This window comes from Lithobates pipiens, unplaced genomic scaffold, assembly GCF_037356315.1.
Source record: "Lithobates pipiens isolate NorthernLeopardFrog02 unplaced genomic scaffold, aLitPip1_a1.2 Scaffold_18, whole genome shotgun sequence".
Taxonomy (NCBI): Eukaryota; Metazoa; Chordata; class Amphibia; order Anura; family Ranidae; genus Lithobates; species Lithobates pipiens.
This window is the reverse complement of record NW_027507758.1, coordinates 334917801-334941992: the sequence shown is the minus strand read 5'-3', so window position 1 is coordinate 334941992 and position 24192 is coordinate 334917801. Positions and strand designations below refer to the sequence as shown.

The 24192-nt window shown below is 43.8% G+C and overlaps 1 protein-coding gene across 2 annotated transcripts in view; it reads left to right on the top strand.

Annotated features, from left to right (window-relative positions):
- Positions 1-24192, top strand: part of MEI4 (meiotic double-stranded break formation protein 4) — a 298878-nt gene that overhangs the window by 196689 nt on the left and 77997 nt on the right. The window contains exon 2 of one of the 2 annotated variants that reach the window (XR_013276747.1): positions 22078-22165. The exons of the other annotated variant lie outside the window; for it this stretch is intronic. The gene's annotated coding sequence lies outside the window, so the exon portion shown is untranslated. Of the gene's footprint in view, positions 1-22077; positions 22166-24192 lie in introns of those variants that run through there. 2 annotated transcript variants of the gene reach the window in all.

Below are 24192 nucleotides of genomic sequence, written 5' to 3'. Positions count from 1 at the left end.
GAGCTGGAAGAAGAAAGCGGAGGCCCGGCAAGAAGAACAGAAGAGCGGGACAAGACCCCCGAAGAGCGGGACAAGACCCCCGAAGTCGGAAGAAGACCCCCGGACGGCAGGGCCAGTTGAATGGGTAGGGGTACTATGTACCCCATATTCATTCACATGGGGTAGGGGGCCGGAATCTGGGGGCCCCCTTATTAAAGGGGGCTCCCAGATTCTGATAAGCCCCCCACCCGCAGACCCCGACAATCAACGGCCAGGGTTGTCGGGAAGAGGCCCTTGTCCTCATCAACATGGGGACAAGGTGCTTTGGGGTGGGGGCAGCGGGGGAAACCCAACATCAAATATATGTTGGGTTACCTTTAGAGCTTTATTAAGTTTTGACTTTGCAGATATTCTCAGGAATTGGTATGAGGATTCCTTGTTCCCCCTTATCATCTTATCCACTATTCCCCTTCCACCCCCACCTCCTCCCCTTTTCTCTTTCCATACTAAACTCAGGTTCCTGTACTCTATTGCGCATTGTTACAATTCTGACTACTGATTAGAATAGTTCTTTGGTAGATAAGGTATATGTTTATTACTCCCTGATATTGTCTGTTAGCCCTTGTACACACAGTTGGACATACCGACAGAAAATGTCCGATCGGACCGTGCTGTCGGATAATCCGACTGTGTGTGGGCTCCATCTAACTTTTTCCATTGGAATGTCCGACCAACAAAGTTTGGGAGCTGGATATAAAATTTTCCGACAACATGATCCGCTCGGACAAAGTCTGATCGTTTGTAGAGATTTTCCGACAACTTTGTCCGACCGTGTGTATGCAACACCAGTTTCGGACAAAATCCGTCGGAAAAAATATGATGGATTTTGTGGTCGGAATGTCAAACTGTGTGTACAAGAACTTAGACTTCCTAATCTTAACAGATTTATCCGAGAACATCCCATGATTGTTTGTTCCCTTTATATTCATGTTATTTTGGTTCATTCATATTTTCTGTATTTATGTATCTGACATAGTGATAATTCAAGAATTGAACTATGTTTATCTGCTACTTTTGTTATTGCTGGCTTCTTTCAATAAAAACATTGAAATACAAAATTTGGACAACTATAGTATACTGGGGGAAGATCCAACAAAACAAGAGTTGAAGACTATCCTCAAGAAAGGTCTAGAGGATAAATCTACAATCCCTCCCAAAGACTCTTCAGCACAACGTTTTGCTTTGAGACACTATTATTGCATGGCGGGAGATTTAAAAAAAAGCCAAAATTATCCTTTTACGTTTTTAAACATCTACCCATACATGGGAATTCCGTGTTTTTCCCAGAGCATGGATCATAAGGCTTACGGCTTATGGAAAACCAACAGATTGACATGAATGACATCCCTATTTCATCTAGACTTCCAGCTACCTAGAACCATTCATGACCTGATGTTGGAGTTTCAACTTCATTCGGAGCATCCGGTTTTATTAGCAGGTAGTAGCCCATGTCAAACCCTGTTGTCCTGTTGTCCTGCTTATAAAAGATCTTGCCTGTTTCTGATTGATCTTTTAATACAGCAGTGCACCTATTCAATTTCTGATGTATACAGCCACCTGCACTCTGACTTCACCTCTGCTACTACTGATACTACTGAGTCAATCTTTGCATCTTGGCATAAGGATCTCCTGGAAAAGTAATTTGGGGATAAGCTTTTAAAGGGGTAAATGAAATTACGCAAACTCATGATCTGTAAAACCTGGAGGGAATTCAATTCAAATTGATGCTTAAGGCCTTTATCCCATGTAGTCACTCAAAATCTTCCTCGCAACTTTCTACATGCCTACAATACGGATCTGATAAACCTTCACTAATGCATCACTTCTGGCATTGCCCCTCGATTTCCAAGTTCTGGGGTCAAATTATTTCTTCAACATCATGGGGCAGTGTGGGCTAAAGACCCCCATCTGTTGCTATTCAGCTATTTATAGTCTCTTCGCCATCAACCATCACCACAGTTAAACATGACCTCTGCAGAGAAAAACTTTGTTGAAATGGAAAACTACACCCCCACCAAATAGCTTCTTTTCATATATGTAGAGTGGTGCTCTAAAGCAAATCTGACTAAATATTTATATTTATTACTGCCTGCATTATGTGGCTTTTATGCCTTCCATGTTAATACTCCATTTCCCTAGACCTGTGTTCTGGAGGGTGAGTCACCCTCCTATTCCTGTTTTGTTTTGTCTTCTTAGTGAATTATTGTTTGTTGTTGCGTTCAAGAGTATGTATTAGCCCTAACTGGATGACTATATAGGTCTTGTCTAGTCATTTCACTTCATTTGTTGCAGAAACCTGATTTTAGATTTAACATTTCTTTGTCATCCAAGCCTCCAGTTAGTTTTCTCTCCCAGTTATATGTGAGAAAATGCATTATTTTTGACCTTACTAGATTACTTTCACATTCTAGATAAACAGTTTAACCACTTTGCGCCCGCGCTATAGCCAAAAGAGGGCTACAGCGCGGACGCTATCTGTTGGGAGGGCGTCCCTGGATGTCCTCCTATTTACTTCCCCTCTGTGCGCCGCTACGGGCATGCATCGGGGAAGTTCTGTGCTGGCCTTGTCCCTCGGACACAGCCAGTCACAGATCGCTGTAAACGGCCAATCACAGCGGCCGTTTACAGCGCGATCAGCGTGTCCAATGGGAGATGATCTCATATGTAAACATATGAGATCATCTCTCATCGCCGGCTCTCCCTCCTCACACAGACAGCATGTGAGGAGGGAGAGATGAACCGCTGCAGAGGTGCAGCGGTTAGTGAAAACAAATAATAAAAAACAAAACAAAAATAAAGTGCCCATCTGTCCCCACTGCCACCTGCCCCCACTGCCATCTGCCCACACTGCCACCTGTCAGTGCCATCTGCCCCCACTGCCACCTGTCAGTGCCATCTGTCCCCAGTGCCATCTGTCCCCATTGCCGCCTGTCGTCAATGCCATCTGTCCCCAGTGCTACCCATCGTCAGTGCCATCTGTCCCCAGTGCCACGTATAAGTGCCACCTGTCAGTGCCATGTGTCATCAGTGCCACATAGTGCCATATGTCATCAGTGCCACATCAGTACCACGTGTCATCAGTGCCACATAGTGCCAACTGTCATCAGTGCCATATCAGTGTCACGTGTCCTCAGTGCCACATATTAGGGCCATCTGTCATCAGTGCCACCTGTCAGTGTCACGTGCCATCTGTTATCAGTGCCAGGTATCAGTTCCATCTGTCATCAGTGTCACGTGTCATCAATGCCACGTATTAGTGCCACGTGGCATTAGTGCCATGTGTCATCAGTGCCACGTATTAGTGCCATGTATAAGTGCCATCTGTCATCAGTGCCACGTATCAGTGCCACCTGTCAGTGCCACATCGGTGTTACGTGTCATTGTCCTGGTGCTCCAGGGCCTTCAAAAGTGTAATAGGTAGTCAACAAGTTAGATGTGTAATTTATGCTCCTAGAACACGTGATGGCGCTCCCTGCATGTTGGGCCTCTCTAAGTGGCCAGGCTGTGGAAAAGTCCCACACATGTCTGATCGTAATACTCAGGAGGAGTAGCAGAATTGATTGTGGGGCATTATTTGTGGTATACACATGCCAAGTGAGAGAAATAACCTATTAAAATTACAATTTTGTGGAAAAAATAAAAAATAAAAAATCTTAATTTTGCAAAGAATTGTGGGAAAAAATGACAACATCAAAAAACTCACCATGCCGCTTACTAAATACATTGGAATGTCTACTTTCAAAAAAGGGGTCATTTGGGGGGTATTTCTACTTTCCTGGCTTGTTCGGGTCGCAAGAAATGTGATCATCATCAGTACATCAGATGTGATCAATTTTGTATGCTTTGCACCACAGCTTGTAGGCTCTCTAACTTTCACAAAGACCAAATAATATCCACTAATTTGGGTTATTTTTACCAAAGATATGTAGCAGTATAAATTGTGGCCAAAATGTATGAAGAAAAATTAATCATTTGCAAAATTTTATCACAGAAACAAAGAAAATGCTTTTTGTTTTTTCAAAATTTTCGCTCTTTTTTCATTTATAGCGCAAAAAATAAAAAACCCTGAGGTGATCAAATACCACCAAAAAAAAAAGCTCTATTTATGGTAAAAAAAAAGGACAAAAAATTCATTTGGGTACAGTGTTGCATGACTGAGTAATTGTCATTCAAAGTGTGAGAGCACCGAAAGCTGAAATTTGGTCTGTGCAGGAGGGGGGTTTAAGTGCCCAGTGGTTAAAAGGCCTCTATTTTTAACTGCAGGTTGTGTTTGTTTGTTTTTTTGCTGTCCTTCTTGTTACTATATGGCCTTGTACGCATAATACTAGTAAGTTTTTAACTATCTCTCTTCTCTATGCCCAGAAAATCCAATTAATGTTTGACAATAAAATCTAAATATGAAAATCAATTCCTCCTAAACAAGAAACCCTATCATCCCCATCTCCTACACACTGATAATGATAAAAAAAAACAGAGTTGTCTCTGGGGCGATTCATTCGTCTCTGGAAATGGGAACCTTACAGGGAACATCAGTGTCCCTCCTCCCATCCCATGTCTTCCATCGTATATAGCCGACTCTGGAGAGCGTTATACATGAATAGAAGCCATGATTGGACTTATCAACATGTAGATACTTTTTGGGGAAGAGAGTACATTTTTAGGGACATTTGGACTTTGTGCTCAAGGCTCTTGATTTTGTGTTGAAACACAACTATTTCCTGTACAATGAAACTATGTAAAATCTATTCTTTGGATGGAAGGAAGGCAAAATAATAAGCTATTACACATCCCACATGGGTCCATTTCATTGATGACCTATTCATCCTGTGGCAGGGGTCCAAGAGAGGTTCAGGGATTTTGTGTGAACAGTCAATGATAACCAGATAGGGATGTTTTTACAAGTTTCATCCAGGAAAACAGTTGTGATAGATAAAAAATCTTTTGAACACCAACATTTGCAAACACGTTTCTTCATTGAGAGAGTTGCCAGCCAACCTCCCCGAAGAAGGGAATTTTATTGGGGCAGTTTATCAGTGCAAGAAGGAACTGCTCTGGAATAGATTTGAAGCAAGGGGTACCTAGATAAGGTCCTTGAATGCGCATACTACAGGGCAAAAAGCAAGAAACAAAATAACCTACTTGTGGAAAATGTGGATAGGGATCAAAAGGACCTGATCTGAATTATTGGTGATTATTCAGCCCAGTCAAACAAGGTACAACCTTTTGTACCACCTGCCCCACCCTATTAGATTGTAAGCTCTTCTGAGCAGAGCCCTCTGCTCTTGTATTTTATTGTATTGTAACTGTATTGTCTCCCTTTTTATATTGTAAAGTGCTGCGTAAACTGTTGGCTAGGGATGGGTGAACGGTTCAGCTCGAGCATAAGTTTGGGCTGAACATTCGTCGTTCGGTGAACATCCGAACAAACAGGTTCGCCCCCCCCCCCCCCCCCGAACCAACCACAATGCACTGCGGTGCTGAACAGTCCATTGCAAGCCCTGATTGGCTGAAGCAGTGAAAGCTTCAGCCAGTCAGGACACAGAGCACTGTCAGTCATGATTGGACACTGTCATCATGACTTTATCCAATCGTGGCTCATTCCCGCCCTACAGTATAAAAGTATTCTTTCAATGGCAGACATTTTCAGTGTGATTTTTGCGTGGAGAGAGATATAACAGGGCTCTGTTCAGTGCTATTAGTTAGTGTGCTATACTGTGCTATTTTGCTTCAATTTTCAGTGTAGAATTTAGTTTAGTGTCAGTCTAGGGATAGTGTTGGTGTAGTGAGGAGGACCATCATTCAGCTTTGCATAGTGTGCAGCTAGAGTAGGGACAGCTCAGATAGTTTCACAGTAGTGTAGTGAAACTGTGTCATTCACAGATACATTAGTGTAGAGTAGGTACAGCTCATATTGTTTCAGTGTAGTGTAGTGAGACCGTGTAATCTTTACATTAGAGTATAGATAGATTAGGGACAGTTCAGATTGCGTCAGTGTAGTGACGGTTGATTGCATTACTGCCAGTTTAACACAATTTACTTCTGTGTGTGTTACTGCCAGTTTAATACCATATAGTTTTGTGTGTGTTACTGCCAGTTTAACGCCATATAGTTCTATGTGCATTACTACCAATTTAACGCCGTATAGTTTTGTGCATTAATACCAGTTTAATGCCATATAGTTCTGTATGCATTACTGCCAGTTTAATGCCATATAGTTTTGTGTGCATTACTGCCAGTTTAATGCCATATAGTTTTGATGAGTTACTGCCAGTTTAACGCCATTTACTTCTGTGTGCGTTACTGCCAGTTTAACGCCATATAGTTCTATGTGCATTACTGACAGTTTAACACCATATAGTTCTGTTTGTCACTGTAAATTTGGCGCATTATATTGCAGTATATTATAGTGTATTCGTGGAGTGTGTCTACAGTCCCTGACAAAAGTCTTGTCGCTTGTGTAAAAATTGACCTGAAGTGCCGCTAAAATATATTTTCTAATCAAGATTTTGTTACAAGAAATGGGTCATTTTAATCCCAACAGATTTTGTAATAATGTTTCAGTGCAAAACGAAACTGACAAAAAGTATTCTAATATTCACAGCTTGGTAAAGCCCATTGAGTCAATTTTTGCCAAGACATAAGTGTTGTCGCCTTGTTATATGAGCTTCACCTGTGACTAATAATGGATCAATTAGGTCTCAGGTTTGTATAAAAAGAACACCAGTACACTAGACCTTCTCAACTGCAACTAGACCTCTGCAAACATGCCTAAGATTCACCCAGAGACTAAAGTGTTGATTATCAAGAGGCTGAAGACCAGATCCACTGATGTGGCAGACACCTTCAATCTCAGCGTCAAGTTCAGAGGATAAAAAAAAGATTTGAAGACACTGGAGAAGTTTTGGACAAGGCCAGGTCAGGATGACCCTGCAAGACAACTGCTCGAGAGGACTGTTTGTTGACTCGAAATTCCAAGGCCAGCCCATTTTCCATTGCAGCAGAGCTCCACGAGATCTGGTCACCTGAAGTCCCTGTGTCAACCAGAACAGTTTGTCGGATTCTGTCTCAAAATGGCTTCCATGGTTGAATCAGTGCCCATAAGCCAGCACTAAACAAAAGCCAATTGAAAAACCGTGTGGCATTTGCCAAGGGCCACAGCCTGCTAAAAGGATGGACTCTGGAAAAGTGGCAGAAGGTGGATTTTTCAGATGAATCTTCTGTTGAATTACACCACAGTCGCCGAAAAATATTGCAGGAGACCTACTGGAACCCGCATGGAGCCCGAGATTTACCCAGAAAACAGTGAAGTTTGGTGAAGGCAAAATCATGGTCTGGGGTTACATCCAGTATGGGGGTGTGCGAGGGATCTGCAGGGTGGAAGGCAACATCAATAGTCAAAAATACCAAGAAATCTTAGCTACCTCTTATATTCCCAACCATAAAAAAGGCCAAATTTTGCAGCAGGATGGTGCTCCATCGCATACTTCCATCTCCCCATCAAAGTCCCTTAAGGCAAAGAAGATCAAGATGCTCCAGGATTGGCCAGCCCAGTCACCAGACATGAACATCATTGAGCATATGTGGTGTAGGATGAAAGATGAAGCATGGAAGACGAAACCAAAGAATATTGATGAACTCTGGGAGGCATGACTGTTTTCTTTGCTATTCCTGATGACTTCATCAATAAATTGTATGAATCCTCGCCAAACCACATGGATGCTGTCCTTCAAGTTCATGGAATTCATACAAGATATTAAATTTGGATCTCACAGCACCAATACTTAATTTGCTGACATATTTTTGGATTTTCAGTAAAGTTGTTCAATTTCTGTATAGGCGACAAAACTTTTGTCTTGCCAAAATTTGACCTGTCTGTCTTGATTAAATGATAAATCTTACTCCTACCCATTCACCTGTAAAAAAAAAAAAGTAAAAAGAAACACACAAGGGTTAAAATAGTTTATTGCACAGGCCCCCCCCTTCTCCAAGGCACCCCCCCATGTTGAGGGCAAGCGGCCTGGTACGGCTCAGGAGGGGGGGTGCTTGCTCGTCCCCACCCCCTTTCCTGACAGGCCGGGTAGCATCCTCGGATAAGAGTCTGATATGGACCTGGGGGGGACCCCCACACCGATTTTTCAGCGTAGGGGTCCCCCTTTAATTCCATACCAGGTGACGGGGCCAGCGACGCCTCCTTCGATGGCCCTGGCTACCTGGAGACGCGCTCAAAATGAGCGGACTTTTCTCCGGGCGGGAAAAGTCCGTTCATTTCAAAAGTACGGCGGACTGGCACACACACGGCCGGATTGTCTGCCAAAATGCGAGTCCGGCAGACAGATTGGAGTGCAAAAATACTTTCTTAGTCAGCCGGACTTTGGGGTAAAAAAAAGTACGCCGGAGCCTACACACGGGGGGATTGTCCGCCGGACTTTTCCACCGGATTGTTTGATTGTGTGTACGAGGCATTACTGGAAGACGAAACCAAAGAATATTGATGAACTCTGGGAGGCATGACTGTTTTCTTTGCTATTCCTGATGACTTCATCAATAAATGGTATGAATCCTCTCCAAACCGCATGGATGCTGTCCTTCAAGCTCATGGAAGTCATACAAGATATTAAATTTGGATCTCACAGCACCAATACTTAATTTGCTGACATATTTTTGAATTTTCAGTAAAGTTGTTCAATTTCTGTATAGGCGACAAAACTTTTGTCTTGCCAAAATTTGACCTGTCTGTCTTGATTAAATGATAAATCTTTTTTCAGTGAAACTAATTTATTTCAATGCATTAAACATCATTTGGGAGGGCTTTAGATTTTCATATGAGCCATTTCTAACACCAATTAATTAATTAAAAGTCAAGTTAATAGCAGGAGTTTCTACAAAATAGAGATGCGACAAGACTTTTGTCAGGGACTGTTGTAGTGTGAGTACTCAAATTAAAGTGCACCAAACATACACCTCTTTTCATTGATTAAAATGCATCTACGTACAGATTTCAACTTCTTCTTTACATTTGCTTACTGCCCCCTCCCTCCCAATAATGTCTGGGAGGGCAACAAGAAGAGGCAGACGTTCCCTTGGCACTGTAAGGGGGCCAGCAACAAATATGTCCACAGTAGGGATGGGCTTCATGTTCAAGTCGAACATGAGTTCTACTCAAACATTGGCTGTTCGCCAGTTCGCCGAACAGTGAACGATTTTGGGTGTTTGCGGTAAATTCGAAAACCCCGGAACACCCTTCAAAAGTACTAATTTTAAAGGCTTATATGCATGGTATTGTCCTAAAAAGTGTTTGGGGACCTGGGTCCTGCCCCAGGGGACATGTATAAATGCAAAAAAAAGTTTTAAAAACATTTGTTTTTTCAGGATGAGTGATTTGAATAATGCTTAAAGTGAAACAATAAAAGTGTAATATGCCTTTAAATTTTGTACCTGGGGGGTGTCTATAGTATACCTGTAAAGGGGCGCATGTTTCCCGTGTTTAGAACAATCTGACAGCAAAATTAAATTTCTAAAGGAAAAAAAAGTAATTTAAAACTATTTGCGGCTATAATGAATTGTCGGTCCAACAATACACATAAAAGTTTGTTGATAAAAATGGCATGGAATTTCCCCACAGGGGAACCCTGAACCAAAATAAAAAAAAATGCGTGGGGAGGTCCCCCCAAAAATCCATACTAGACCCCTATTCAAGCACGCAACCTGGCAGGGCTCAGGAAAAGAGGGGGTGAGAGAGCACCCCACCTCCTGAACCATACCAGGCCACATGCCCTCAACATTGGGAGGGTGCTTTGGGGTAGCGCCCCCCCCCCCGGACATCTGGTCCTTCTGGCTAACGGCACAAGTGTGTGGAACATACGCCTACTGCAGTGGATAGTGTGGATACCTTCTGTATTGCTGCTCACCATAGAATAACGCCAGCATCCCCAGTGCCGGGAGAAAGGCACTTGTACAAGTAAAAATTTAATTACGCTATGGAAGCTCTCCATCTGTCTTTTATATATCACACTAATGCCGCATACACATGTAGCAGACTATCTGGCGGACTTAGTCTGGCGGACTTTCCGCAGGACTTTCCGAACGAGCTACTTGCCTACACACGGCACTTTTTCAGCGGACTAATATGGCGTACGCCGGACTATCCGCCGTACTTTTGAAATGAACGGACTCGCCTACACACGTGGAGGAAAGTCCGCTCATTTTGAGCGTGTCTCCAGGTAGCCGGGGCCAGCGAAGGAGGCGTCGCTGGCCCCGTCACCTGGTATGAACTTAAAGGGGAACCCCTATGCTGAAAAATCGGCGTGGGGGTCCCCCCAGGTCCATATCAGACCCTTATCCGAGCACGTTACCCGGCCAGCCAGGAAAGAGGGTGGGGACGAGCGAGTGCCCCCCCTCCTGAGCCGTACAAGGCCCTCAACATGGGGGGGTGCCTTGGGGAAGGGGGGTCGCGTGGCCCCCCCACCCCCAAAGCACCTTGTCCCCATGTTGATGAGGACAAGGGCATCTTCCCGACAACCCTGGCCGTTGGTTGTTGGGGTCTGTGGGTGGGGGGCTTATTGGAATCCGGGAGCCCCCTTTAATAAGGGGGCCCCCGGATACTGGCCCCCCACCCTATGTGAATGAGTATGGTGTACAATATACCCCTACCCATTCACCTGTAAAAAAAAAAGTAAAAAAAACACACACAAGGGTTAAAATAGTTTATTGCACAGCCCCCCCCTTCCCCAAGGCACCCCCCCATGTTGAGGGCACACGGCCTGGTACGGCTCAGGATGGGGGGTGCTTGCTCGTCCCCACCCCCTTTCCTGGCCAGGTAGCGTCCTCGGATAAGGGTCTGATATGGACCTGGGGGGGACCCCCACGCCGATTTTTCAGCGTAGGGGTTCCCCTTTAATTCCATACCAGGTGACTGAGCGGACTTTTCTCCGGGCGGGAAAAGTCTGTTCATTTTAAAAGTGCGGCGGACTGGCATGCACACGGCCTTATTGTCCGCCAAAATGCGAGTCCGGCAGACAGATTGGAGTTCAAAAATACTTTCTTAGTCCGCCGGACTTTTGGGTAAAAAAAAGTCAGCCGGAGCCTACACACGGGGGGATTGTCTGGCGGACTTGAGTCCGCCGGACTTTTCCACCGGATTGTTTGATTGTGTGTACGAGGCATTACTGTACCTGTTTGTGAGGAGAAAAGCTGAATCTATCTACAGGCTAAAAGCATGTGACCAGGCACAACCCTGTAGAGGCGATTATTGACTTACTTTCTCAATAAAGTGGTCAATAGAATCTGTTAAGCTGAATCACATTACAATCACTTATTGGGTGTGGATAATCAAGGTGATGGTAAAGGATCATGTGGAAGGTTGTGGCTACATTCTTTTACACAAAAGATCTGTTATCGTTCTGTGTGTGCCAATCATATCGCGCTATAAAGGAACTTTTTACGGAAATAGTTCAAATTACTTTTAAGGACTTTTTTAATATAGTTGTTGCAGTAACTGCTGTCACTGGGGTGTTATCACATGAATGTGTGAATTGTTGTAAAATAAATTTTATTTATGTATTATGGTGAATGTACTACGAGTAGTTGCACATATGATATGATGTATATGAGGAGTAGTTGCACAAATGACATTTGTTTAAGAGTGGCAAAATATTGATTGTTAATGAGAGGGGTATTATTCACGTTGATGATAGCTGGTCTGTTTGTCAGAGACAAAAAACTAAGATTGACTGTCTTCTGAAATTATTCAGTGTGTGTCCCTCTCTGCTAGCAATCGTAAGTGAATGTAAGTTGGCTGTACGTGTATACTTAGTTCTAGCTATTTCACCGCTCCTCCTCTTTGGTTACAATCAGCCAATAACATTCATCATCATCGTTATTTTTATTTTTATTCCCCTACCCAATTCCAGCAGCAATCTTTTCTCCCTATGTCGAATCTTTTCTCCCTATGTCAAATCTTTTCTCTCTATGAAGTATAATCCTGGATTAATAGAGTTAAGTTTAGGCACATTGAATCCTCCTGTACGCACCCACCGCTATGTCAGCCATTCCAAGGAGGGAGCCTGCTGGGGGTGCAAGACTCCCAGAGGGCAAGTCTCTGTGTGAGCTATGCTAAACCCAGGCGGCTGGGAAAAGAGGTGGTGATTCCCAGAAAATGTAATCTCTGGTGAGGTGCGTAGTGCAAAAATCCCCTAAAGAGTAAGGATGAGAGGTGCAGAGTGCAGAGTTCACCAGGAAGTCGGCACTGCACATGCGGTAATCACAAGTAGTGAGACATTGTCACGATGTGTGGCTGCAGAGATTGTGAAATGTCTCACTGCTTGTGATTAGCGCTGTGCAGTGCTGACTTCCTGGCGGGCTCTGCACATGCGGCTTGTGAAAACTCCTGAGCTCATCCTTATTAAAGAGTGGGATATAAGCCACACGCAAATTTCAACAAGCCATTGCAGCAAGTTCTCCCACTAGGATCGCACTCTAAATCATGTGACTTTGGGGTCGCAATAGTGGAGATATAGCCTTAGAGAGTGTTCTATTTTTCCCCATTCCTAACGGAACTAGGAGACATCATTTTGGATGAGTGGAGCAAGGTTGCGAGATATACCTCCCTTCTGAGCAAACATGTCACTTTTCCTTGGAAGATGCAGTGAATAGCCCAAAGTCTGCCTGGGCTCTTGTGGCCATGTTGAAAAGAATAAAAATGTGGATGGAGAATGTGGATGCAGTATTCAAAAGCATTTTCAGAAACTCTGTACTTCAGGAGCCGGAGCTGGTGTCGGTTTCCATGGTGAAGCTCCAATTGACATCTTCTGCATAGTGGTGCTCTCGTCGGTTACGGCAAGTGAGTGCTATGGCTGGGGCTTGGGGTTGCTGATCCCACCTCTAACAGGTGTAATATAGCATTCCCTTTGAGGGAGCATCATCTTTGGCAAGAGTTTGCAAGTTGAGGTCCTGCCTTAGGATCGGAGCCTGATAGGCTAGAAGATGACAGTTTAGAGAACAAAGTTCAGAGCATGCGAGGGTCGCACATTTTTACAGACCAGGCCAGGATTTTAGGAAAATCTGGTGTGGAGACCAGATTTCCACTCAGAAGTATGCTAAAGCTTGAACTCGGGTATCCAAGAAGCTACTGAGTTTGGGCCTCAGACTATTGGGACGTCAAAATGGTCTTTTTTGGGACATGCATGGCCCATCAGAAGTCCTCCTTATCTCAGATTCATTTCAGTGGATTTTACCTCACTCCAAGATAAAGGAAGCCTATACCCCTCGTTATGGTCATGAAGAGGAACAGCTTGCAGAGGCCAGTTTTGGACCTTGCACATCTGAGACAATTTCCAGCAAGGTGGAAAAAAAATTCCTGATTGATAGGGGTCCAGTCAGGTGATTGGCTTGTTTCCAATAGTCCTAAGATGCTTACTTTCATGTGCTCATTGTAAAAAACTTCCACTGTGTGCTGTAGGTCAAGACCAGCTGCAGCCATTCCAACTTTCAACATCACCCTGTGTATTTTCAGGGTCTTATTGGTTGTTATGGTCTTTATCGAAAAAAGGAGCATACACCTGCATAGTTACGTGGATGTGCTTCTCCTACTGTCTCAAAACAAAGCAGCTGTAGCCCAGAGCTCAGGGTTTTTCAATACTTTTCAAATTCAGCTGGCAGCTGAATCCGGAAAAGAGTCACCTGGAGCCCACACAGTCTCCTGTGTGTGCCAGGAGTTCAATATAATCAAGAGGACCATTGCCTCAACTCTGGATCCCGATGTTCTGGAACAGAATACTCCTGGCCCTGTCTTCTTCCCACCTGCTTGCCTTTCAGTGTCCAAAATTATTGGTATTATGGTGTCTACTGTTCCGAGGGTCAAGTGGAAGCTGGAGAAGGTAGCCCTTCCAGAAGGGGTTTCTCCAGCAGTGGAAGTCAGGAAGCAGTATTCAGGTCATCTACATATCCTCAGTCATGAGATTGAGTCCCCTGGTGGCTACAATGGAGAAACTGTCTTTTTTGTCATTCCATTGCCCCATTTCCTGGTTCACAGTCACGTCCGATGATAGCAATACGAAATGAGTGGGATTGTTGCCTGCTGGGGATAGCTCAAGGCAGGCGGGACTGTCAATTTCACAAGATTGTGTTGAACATTCTGAGGCTACGAGCAGCCTTCTGCACCCTTTAGGACTTTCACCATTTAATGAAGGTAGCGGTAGTGCTCTTAGGTTTGTCAACACTACAACGGCCCCTTACGTTAAAAGACAAGGGGGGACTCGCAGACAGTTCTCTATTACAGGAAGCAGAGCCAATTATGTCTTGGGCTCAGAAGAATCGAGCCTAGATTTCAGTGGCTTATGTCTCCAGAGTCCAAAATATTCTAGCAGACTTTCTTTCCAATTGGACAACAACAATTGTCTCTACATGTGAAGGTTTATAGGCACAGGTGCCCTGATGGATCATCGGAAATACGATAGGACCTGTGCTTTTCCTTCAGTCCTGGTCAACCTCTGGTTTCTACAAGGATTCCAAACAGAGGTTGTGGAGGTAGTGGCAGTGATGCCTTATTGGCCAATTAGGCCATGGTTCCCCTTGCTAATACAGTTCAGCTTCCGGAAACCAGTGCACCTTCTCCTCAGGTCAGACCTTTTGTCACTGGGTGCAATTCTACATCCATACGCACGGTTGCTTCTGATGGCCTGGTTCTCAAGATTGGAAGTCCTCCGCTGCTTCTCCAGAGTCATCTCTGCTCCCTTGAATTCTAGAATAATGAACGTAAACAGAGTTTATGGGAAAATCTGGTCAAAGTTGGTTCAAATACATGTCTGCTGCTGGCAGATCATGTAGTGACCTAGAAGTTCTAAATATTCCTCCAGTCGGATTCAGATCTGGCACTACTGGTCAGCTCCCTCGGAGTTCAAGTGTCAGCTTTATTGGCCTTCACAGGTCTATCCAGGTCTAGGCATTTTTTCCTGTCCAACAATTCTTCAAAGGAGTAGCTAGGCTCAGACCTTGGAGTAAGCAGAGGTTTTTCAAATGGAGTCTCCCTCTTGTTCTCAACTCCCCCTCAGGAATTGCAGTGGAGTGTTTTAGTGTTCTCCGTTAAAGGCCTCTGTCAAGTTTGCATTTTTCCTGGCCATCTTGTCGGCATAGAAAGCCTTAGAAATTGATTCACTGGTCATGGAGAACTTTTCTTATGTTCTTTCCAGTTCGAGCTGTGCTGTTCCTTATGCTTGCCTCTATTCCCAAGGGTGCATGAGTCTTTCATGGAAGCCAAGAAACTGTTCTGCCAACCTTAGAGTTTTAACTTGCGTCCTTCAGATGTGGGAGAGGGTGCGCTGTGGCTTAGTTGGTTAAAGTGCATGTCTAGTAGACAGGGAATCCTGAGTTGACTCCCAGCAGTGCCTTCCTTCAGTTCTAGGAATCCCTCCAATATTGTGAAGTTATATCTACAAAGCTACAACTTTCTTTAGGCTTCAGAATACTTGTTCATCTTTTTGCCAGAAAGGACAGAGAAGCGTGCCTCATCTAGGATGATTATGGCATGGAATGTCTAGGCCATCCAACAGGCTCACAGAGCTAAGGGCTTGGCTCCTTTTGAGGTATTGTCTGCTCACTTGACCAGGCGTGGGTCTACACCTTGGACAGCTTCGCTGCATGTGGTTCTCAAAGTATTCATGTACGACGGGACTATAAACGGGCCAGTAGCCAATAGATTTCATCTCAAAATTTATTCTGAGCATGCGTGGCACTTTGTGCGCTGGATTTATCTACACACGATCGGCATTTAAATGATCAGATTTTGTTGTCGAAAAATTTTTGATCCAGCTTTCAAACTTTGTGTGTTGGAAATTCAGACGGAAAAAGTCAGATGGAGTCCACACATGATCGGAATTTCCGATAACACAATCCGATCGCACATTTTGGAAAGTCCAACCGTATGTATGGGGCATTCGTTTCCCTTCCTGATGGACTCTGACAGCAGTAGCCCCCCCACCCCCCCAGTTTCTTGAGGAGGTTAGTTTCAGAACACGGCCTCTGGCTCAGAGCAAAGATTTATGGGAGTGGGGTCCTAAGGGGGTGGGAGTGGAGGCGAGATTAACCCATATGTATGCTGCCATGGTGTCCATCAGGAAAGAAAAATTTGAGTAAGTATTTGATAGGAAATTTTCAGTTTTAAGAATTTCTCATTAGGAAGGTGGGTTTTTTATTTATTTTTTTGCTTTTTTTTATCATCCACTCCTTTACTAAGAGCCTGTCTGTTATTGGATATACAGTAAGGCTTTATTCACATCATAGCATTCCGTTTTGCAGGCGGAATCGCTGTGATTCTGCCCGTGATTCGGAAATGCCGCAAATCGCAGAATGCCCTTGCGATCCCCGTTTCTTTGAATAGCACCAAATCGCAGTGCGTTTTTTCCACAATTGTCATCCGACGCATCACGGTAAAATCGCGCAAACAGAATTGTGGGACGCCCAAAAGAAGTTCTTATACTTCATTTGGACATCACTTGAATTCTGTTTGTGTGATTTTACCGGGATTTTACCATCGGGCAACAATAGCTACAAAATTGTGCCGTGATTTGGTGCCATTCAAAGTAATGGGAATCGCAAGGGCATCCTGCAATTTACAGCATTTCCATTTTGTGGGCAAAATTGCAGCGATTCTTCCTGCAAAAATGAACGACCTGGTCTGAATGGAGCCTAAATGTAGGTTATGGACATTAGTACACAGCATATTGTTTTCTGGGGGGTCAAGGTGCATCTGTATGCATATAAAGCACATGTACATGCACTTCTACTCTCTAAAATAAAGTGAATTGCTCATACACTCTGAAAGAAGTGAACATGCATAGGGGGGGTACATGTCAAACTCATTATGTTTAAATAGTGCTATTGATGTCCTTGGTGTAGAGTTATAATCTAAATAAAAATCTTCTAAGTCTAATACAATGATAGAAGCAGTATATCCAGATTGAGGCAATCTCAGTAAAACCTTGGGAGCCGTAACCGGACCCCATGTTTTTGGGGGTTGCCTGTAATGTAAGGCACTGGATCCTGCATGGGCGCTCACCCCCACACTTTGTGTAAAGCATGTAGTCAGCTACAGGTTGCTGTACAGGTCCATGGCCGTGGTCCACCCCATGAAATCCAGAACCTGAAGATCCCATCAGGGGTTTACCTATCGTGATGGCTGAAGCCTGGACCCTATTTTAAGACCAGTGTTGTGGACAGGTAAGACAAGGTCATCCTGCATCTCTGATTATCATTGTTAAAACAGGGGCTGTGTTTGGAATGTATTCACTTTACAGTGTAAATGTTTCAAGCTTGGCACTAAACTCAACCACTTAGATATCAGACTCATATGGATGACTGGGTGTAGCAACACACCACTGGTCGCACACTTTACCGCCACTTCTGCCTAGGGCCCTTATAAGGCATTCAGGTGCTTCCTGCCACGTTTTCGCCACATGGACTTTGTTAAAAAAAAATAATAATAATAATATGGAGCATAATGACTTAGAATGTAAGAAACAATTAAAGTGTGCCTCTTCTAGGGTCCTTGAGAGTTTCTTTTGTCTGTTCCAGACCTCTGCTTCAAAAGCCAAATCCTCCACTTAGTTTAATTGTGAGTCCAGGACATCTTAGCCAGCCAAGTCTGGTGCCAAGTGTCCCTCTCAATTAAAGGGTGCATGCATGCCAATGCAGCGCAAGGTACTGCCCTGTAGAAGTAAGACTGCTATAGGGCAGACCTAAAGTGGTTAATTACCATCATATTGAATAACTGAATATTCTCTAACTAAACTTAATAGGAGCTCTAAATGTTATTAGTATACTTTGATATGTCAGAAGATATTATCTCCTGTATAGTGAGAGTACTTCTTCTGCTTGTTTTGACAGGATAACCAGTGTCCCTATCTGGATATACACAGATTAACCATGACACTGTTAATGATCACTTGGGTAAAATAAAAATTATTTAGTTACAGTGGCAAACATAAGGCGGTGGAATTTATTAGGCAACTAATGATCATGTTGTCCCTGAAGTTGATGTGTTGATAGGAAAAAAAAAAGGGAAAGCATTAGGATTTGCGTGACTTTGACAAGGGCCAAATTATCATGTCTGGACAACTGGGTCAGGGCAACCCCAAAATCGCAGCTCATGTCTTCATTGGTCAGGACCTACCAAAAAGTGGTCCAGGGAAGGATCACTGATGCATGTGGGGAGTGAAGGCTGGCCCATGTAGCCCAATCCTATATAAGAATTACTGTAGCTCCAATTGCTGAAAAAGGTAATGCTGGTTCCGATAGGTTTCAGAACACACAGTGCATCACAGTTTGTTGCATATGGGCTGCATAGCCACAGATTGGTTAGAGCACCCATGCTGACCCATATCCACAACCAAAAGTGCCTACAATGGGCTTGTAAGCATCAGAACTGCAGCACGGAACAATGGAAGAAGGTGGCATAGTCTGATGTATCACGTTTTCTTTTACATCATGTGAATGGCCAGGTGCATGTGTCTTACTTGGGAAAGAGGTGGCGCCAGGATGCACTATGGGAAGAAGGCAGGCCAGTGGAGACAGTGTGACTTACAGGACCTAAACGATCTGCTACTGACAACTTAATGCCAGATACCACAGCATACCTTCACAGGTCTAGTGGAACCCATGCCTCTATGGGCCAGGACTGATTTGGTGGCCAAAAAGGGTACTTAATAATAGTTGGGTGATCATAATGTTATGGCTGATCAGTAGCAGCTGGTGAGTTCTTCTTTTGAGAGGGTGGCAAATAAGCAACCCCCCGATCGCACGGAACTGAGGCAGCACCCCCCCTCACCAGGCGGCACAGTCCTGACAGCAGCCCCCCACGTGGGCGGTCCAGCACTTACCAACTCGTGTGACGAGGCTGTGGTTTCCTCTCTTGGAGTGCATCAGCTCCATTCCCCACTCCTCAAGCTTCCCCCGTCATGTGTTTCCTCTTCCGCCAAAGCACTAGGCATCGAATAGGAGCCTAGTAGAGCCTCTGGCTCTAATCAAGCGCTTTAAAAAAAACCATCCACCCCACATTGGAATCCATAGTCCGGTACCCTGATATGTACATCAGGGGATCGGATGCATAGATAGGGGAGGCGGCCGTGCACCCTCTATGGACGGGCTGCCAGTGTGGCTGTTCAGAGAATATGTGCATAGCATGTCTGAGTGAGTGTCCAATCAAGTCAGTATTTCCCTAGCAGATTTATCTGTTTGCTTTTCATGTCCTTGGCCTTTGTGCTCAGTATGTCCCTAGCACAATACTTTACTTCCTTACTACTTTTTCCGCAAAGTGCTCAGTATGCCTGGAAGTGTGTAGCATGTCCTTAGCAAAGGGCTTCATGTGCTCAGAATGTCCCTGGCGGAGTTTGCCCCCTGATTATCATATTCCTAGTAGAGGGTCTTTTCTGCTTAGCATGACCCTGGGTCTCCATCACTAGCTTAGCATGTGCTGCACCCTTTCATGTCCATTCTTTGGCCAGTTCCACTACTGCACAATTTCAAACTTCCCAGAATGCTGTGAACAGGACTACAGTATAGGAATGGGAATGTATAGCAAAAAACTTTTGTGCATCAACACCATTTTAACTACCGTATTATTACAGCATGCATGATATACAAGTAGTAGTGGTTATGTGTTGACATTACCTGGGTGGCACAGGGATGGTATTTGGAGTAGATGTTTGGTGGACATTCTGATATACAGTGGGGGGAATTTACTATAACTGAAGCAGCAGAAACTGGAGCAGTGGTGCAGGGCAACCAATCATCTTCTATCTTCAGCTAAAGGATAAGTTCATCTTTGGGAACATGTTCCACCCGTCTTTACATGTTCCCAACACTGTAGCTGCTGCCCAATCCCCCCCCCCCTTCCCTGTGACAGCAATGTGGGGAGAAGTTCCCTGTACTAGCTGTCACTTTTTTAAATCAGCACAGCCATGCGGCTCTCAGCCCACATGGCCGTGTCCTTTTGCGGCTTGTAGTTCACTGTGGAGTGCCACGGTAGTTCACTGATATTTCCTTTCAGTGTATCTGCTTGCCTGTACAGATACACAGAAAGATCTGCAGCAGACTGGTGCACTGCTTTACAGGTAGACAAAAAAAAAATGTACATTTTTTTACCTGCAAAAAAAGTGCATTTATTAATTTTTTTTAAAAAAAAGAGCTCCATTCTTAGTAAATTCTCTTCACTGTATGTGTTGTATAGCTATTTTATATTTAAATTTTGTAATTCATGTTGCATAGATAGTGTTTTAGCACCGTGGGACTGTAAAGACCTTGAGTGTAGCAGCCATACCCTTGGCTGAAACTTTTGCGTGTGAGTAACCCCAAAGCAAGAAAATGTGACATCATAAGCAAACACACCTTTAAACTTTCCCATTAGCTGTTTCGATAACTATTAAGTAAATAAGTTGGACATCTTCGCTATTATACAGTTGCAAAAAAAAGTATGTGAACCCTTTTGGAATGATATGGATTTCTGCACAAATTGGTCATAAAATGTGATCTGATCTTCATCTAAGTCACAACAATAGACAATCACAGTCTGCTTAAACTAATAACACACAAAGAATTGCGGTAAATGTTGCCTAAAAGACTAAAATTAAACCTGGGTGGCTAAATTTTAGTATAAAAGGGCAGGTTAATGAAATAAAAAACTGCCCTTTAGGAAATATAATGCAACGGTGGTGCATTTTACTCACACCCACATGATACCTAAGATAATGAAAAATGTAAATTAATGCATTTGGGGGATAAAAAATATGAATGTGATCTACTCACTAGGGGGAGAACCACTAGGGGAATATAGGATGGAAAAGGATCTAGGGGTTCTAGTAGATCACAGGCTCAGCAATAGCATGCATTTCCAAGTTGAAGCAAATAAAGCTATCAAACTATTAGCATGCAGTATCTTATCAAGGGATAAGGCAATCATTTCGCCACTTTGCAAGACTCTGATTCAGCCATTTCTTAAATATGCTGGTCATTTCTGCTCACCGATCTTCAGGAAGGATGTTCCAGAACTGGAGATAGTCCAGAGAAGGGCAAAAAATGCTGATAAGGGGACTGAAGGACCTGTTATGAGGAGCCATTAGAATCATTAAATGTATTCTCCCCAGAGAATAGATGCTTAAGAGGATATATAATTGCAAGTCTGTGATGTCAGCGAGGAGAGTTTGATATTTTCAAAAAACATTTAGATGGTCATCTTGAAAAAAGCAATATATAAGGATATGGGAAATGGTAGTGAGATAATCACTCACACTCTCACTGGTTGGACTGGTGTCTTTATTCAACCTTACCACTACCACTTATACAACTATGACAATATATGGGATGTGTATGATGCAAAAGGAAACCATTGCATATCACTGTGACATAAATATTAGAAAAGATTTTGTGTTTAACTTTAATCATTTCCAATTTCCATCAGATTAGGTTTTAGTATACAATTTTACTCCTTATGTAAGCTCTTAAACAGGTGCTGCATACTAAACTCTGCCTCTCCAATTTCCTAATACCATTTTGGTTAAACTTTCCAAAGTTTTATACAAAATATTTGCATAATGAATAAAGTGACTGTCATTCCAAATTATATTTGTTCATTTAATCAGAGATGAGTTCTTTATCTCTTTGGATTTGATGTTAAATTTGATGTGAAAATAAAAGTATGTTGATTTGAAGAAATGTCTGACATTTCAAAGAATCACTGATGCGATGCTAGTAAAGCAGAATGCAGTCTTTGGTTATGATATGGAGTGTCAGTGTTTTATATGGATTTGTGCAAAGCTCTAAATCATAGGGGATTTTTCACAAGTTTCATTTAAACAGATTAAAAAAACAAAAACATATTTCAGATCAGTACTGGAATTGGGCACTCTTGACCAGAGAAAGTGAGACTGAGGGCCCACCTTCAAGTGATGTGCACAATTTGTAAATTGGCAGCTTGTTCTAAGTTAGTACAGAAAAGTAAAATCCGGTTAAGGAAGTATTTTTATTAACAAGTTTTAATTCTTTTTTTTTCAGTAGCAAGATAGCCACCTACACCTAGGGATGAGCCGAACAACCCCCGGTTTGGTTCGCACCAGAACAGGCAAAAAATTCAGCAGAACACACGGACACCATTAAAATCTATGGGACACGAACATGAATAATCAAATGTGCTTATTTTAAAGGCTTATATGCAAGTTATTGTCATAAAAAGTGTTTGGGGACCCAGGTCCTGCCACAGAGGACATGTATCAATGCATTTTTATTTTTTTTTTAAAAGAGCAGTTTTTTTGGGAGCAGTGATTTTTTTAATGCTTAAAGTGAAACAATAAAAATGAAATATTCCTTTAAATATCGTGCCTGGGGGTGTCTATAGTATACCTGTAAAGTGGCCTAATTTTTATATGGATATGGAAATTAAGGAGAACTCTGCACCAAATTTTTTTAAAACATGGTGTAGGGGTCCCCCCAAAATCCATACCAGACCCTTATCCGAGCATGCAACCTAGCAGGTCGCAGGAAAAGAGGGGGGGGTGAGAGAGCACCCCCCTCCTGAACCATACCAGGCCAGGAGGGTGCTTTGGGGTGCAAATGGACCCTTACCATTTCACAAAAATGTCAAAATGTTAAAAACGACAAGAGACTGCTTGGGGATAAGCCCTTTATTAAAAAATAAAAATGTCACATAATGTCCATTCATCTTCTTCACGGCATGATGGACCAAAAAAGAAAATTTGCAACCAATCCTCCTCCATGTGATGCTTCATCGACTTTGACAGTTCTCATATAACTGAGGACGTGGCCATCCAGTGATGTACCTCAGTGACCCCGCCTCCTCTGACGCCATGGGGAAGCCATAGGGATGTCCCCATGGCGCCAGAGGGGACGGGGTCACCCAGGTACGTCACCGGTTGTCCCCGTCCTCAGTTATATAAGAACTGTCATCAGCGGACAAGTGCCACATGGCGGGAGCCTCCCATAGAGGAGTCTGTCACGGCGAGATAGAAGACGAATGGAAATCGTGGGACATTTTTATTTTTTAATAAAGGACTTTTCCCCAAGCTGTGTCTTGTCGTTTTTAACATTTTGACACTTTTTTGTGACCATTTCACATGGGGGAGGCCCGGAATCTGGGGGTCCCCTTGTTAAAGGGGGCTTCCAGATTCCGATAAGTCCCCCCCGCCTGCAGACCCCCACAACCACTGGGCAAGAGTTGTGGGAATGAGGCCCTTGTCCCCATCAATATGGGGGCAATGAGCTTTGGGGGGGCTGCTACCCCAAAGCACCCTCCCCATGTTAAGGGCATGGGACCTGGTATGGTTCTTTTTTCCTGTGGCCGGCCAGGTTGCGTGCTGGATTTTGGGGGGACTCCTATGCCATTTTTTTTATTTGGCGCAAGGTTCCCTTTAATTTCCATATCAGACGCGAAGGGCCTGGTAATGGATTGGGGAGGGGGAGGATCCCATGCTCTTTTTTTTCAATGAGTTTTATCTATATTGCCAAGACCCGACAATTCATTATAGCCGCGATCAGTTTTAAATGACAATTTCTCTTATATTCACCGACCGACACAGCTCCTCTCTGTAACAAAATGGGTTGTTAGCCCTATTACTAGGAGATACTAGGCAACGTTGTAATACAACACTTCAGAACTCTTAGTTCCGCCCAGGGGGGCAGTCCCTCAGGCTACAATCCCCACACTCTGCACTAACAGCCTCAGTTTTATTTTGCCTAGTGAAGGAGATAGACCTAGGAACCCTGCGGGCCCATAGGTCCGTGTTTTTTTATGCAGAAGCTTTGCTTTTTGCGCAAGATGAATGATTCTGTGATCTTCTATCAACAGCCGGCTGGGTGACAGGCTGGTTCACTTATCCTTGTAGTCTCCCCAGTCTGGCCATCGAGCGTGTGCAGGTCGCAGCTAGGGCTCGGCAGGCCACGACATACCTCAGCTCCAGAGGTGGTCAGTGAGCTTTTATGCTCCGGGGCATACATATGACCAGGCTACTGATGTCTGCGTCCTAGTATGCTGGGCCAGTAGCCTTCCCTGTACTGATCAGGAGTTGGTCTACAATGGAATGTCTCCCAGCTCTTCAGGACTGGTAAGTACAGCTCTCCCTGTCTGGGCAGGGTTGAGCAGCTAGGCATTCCCTG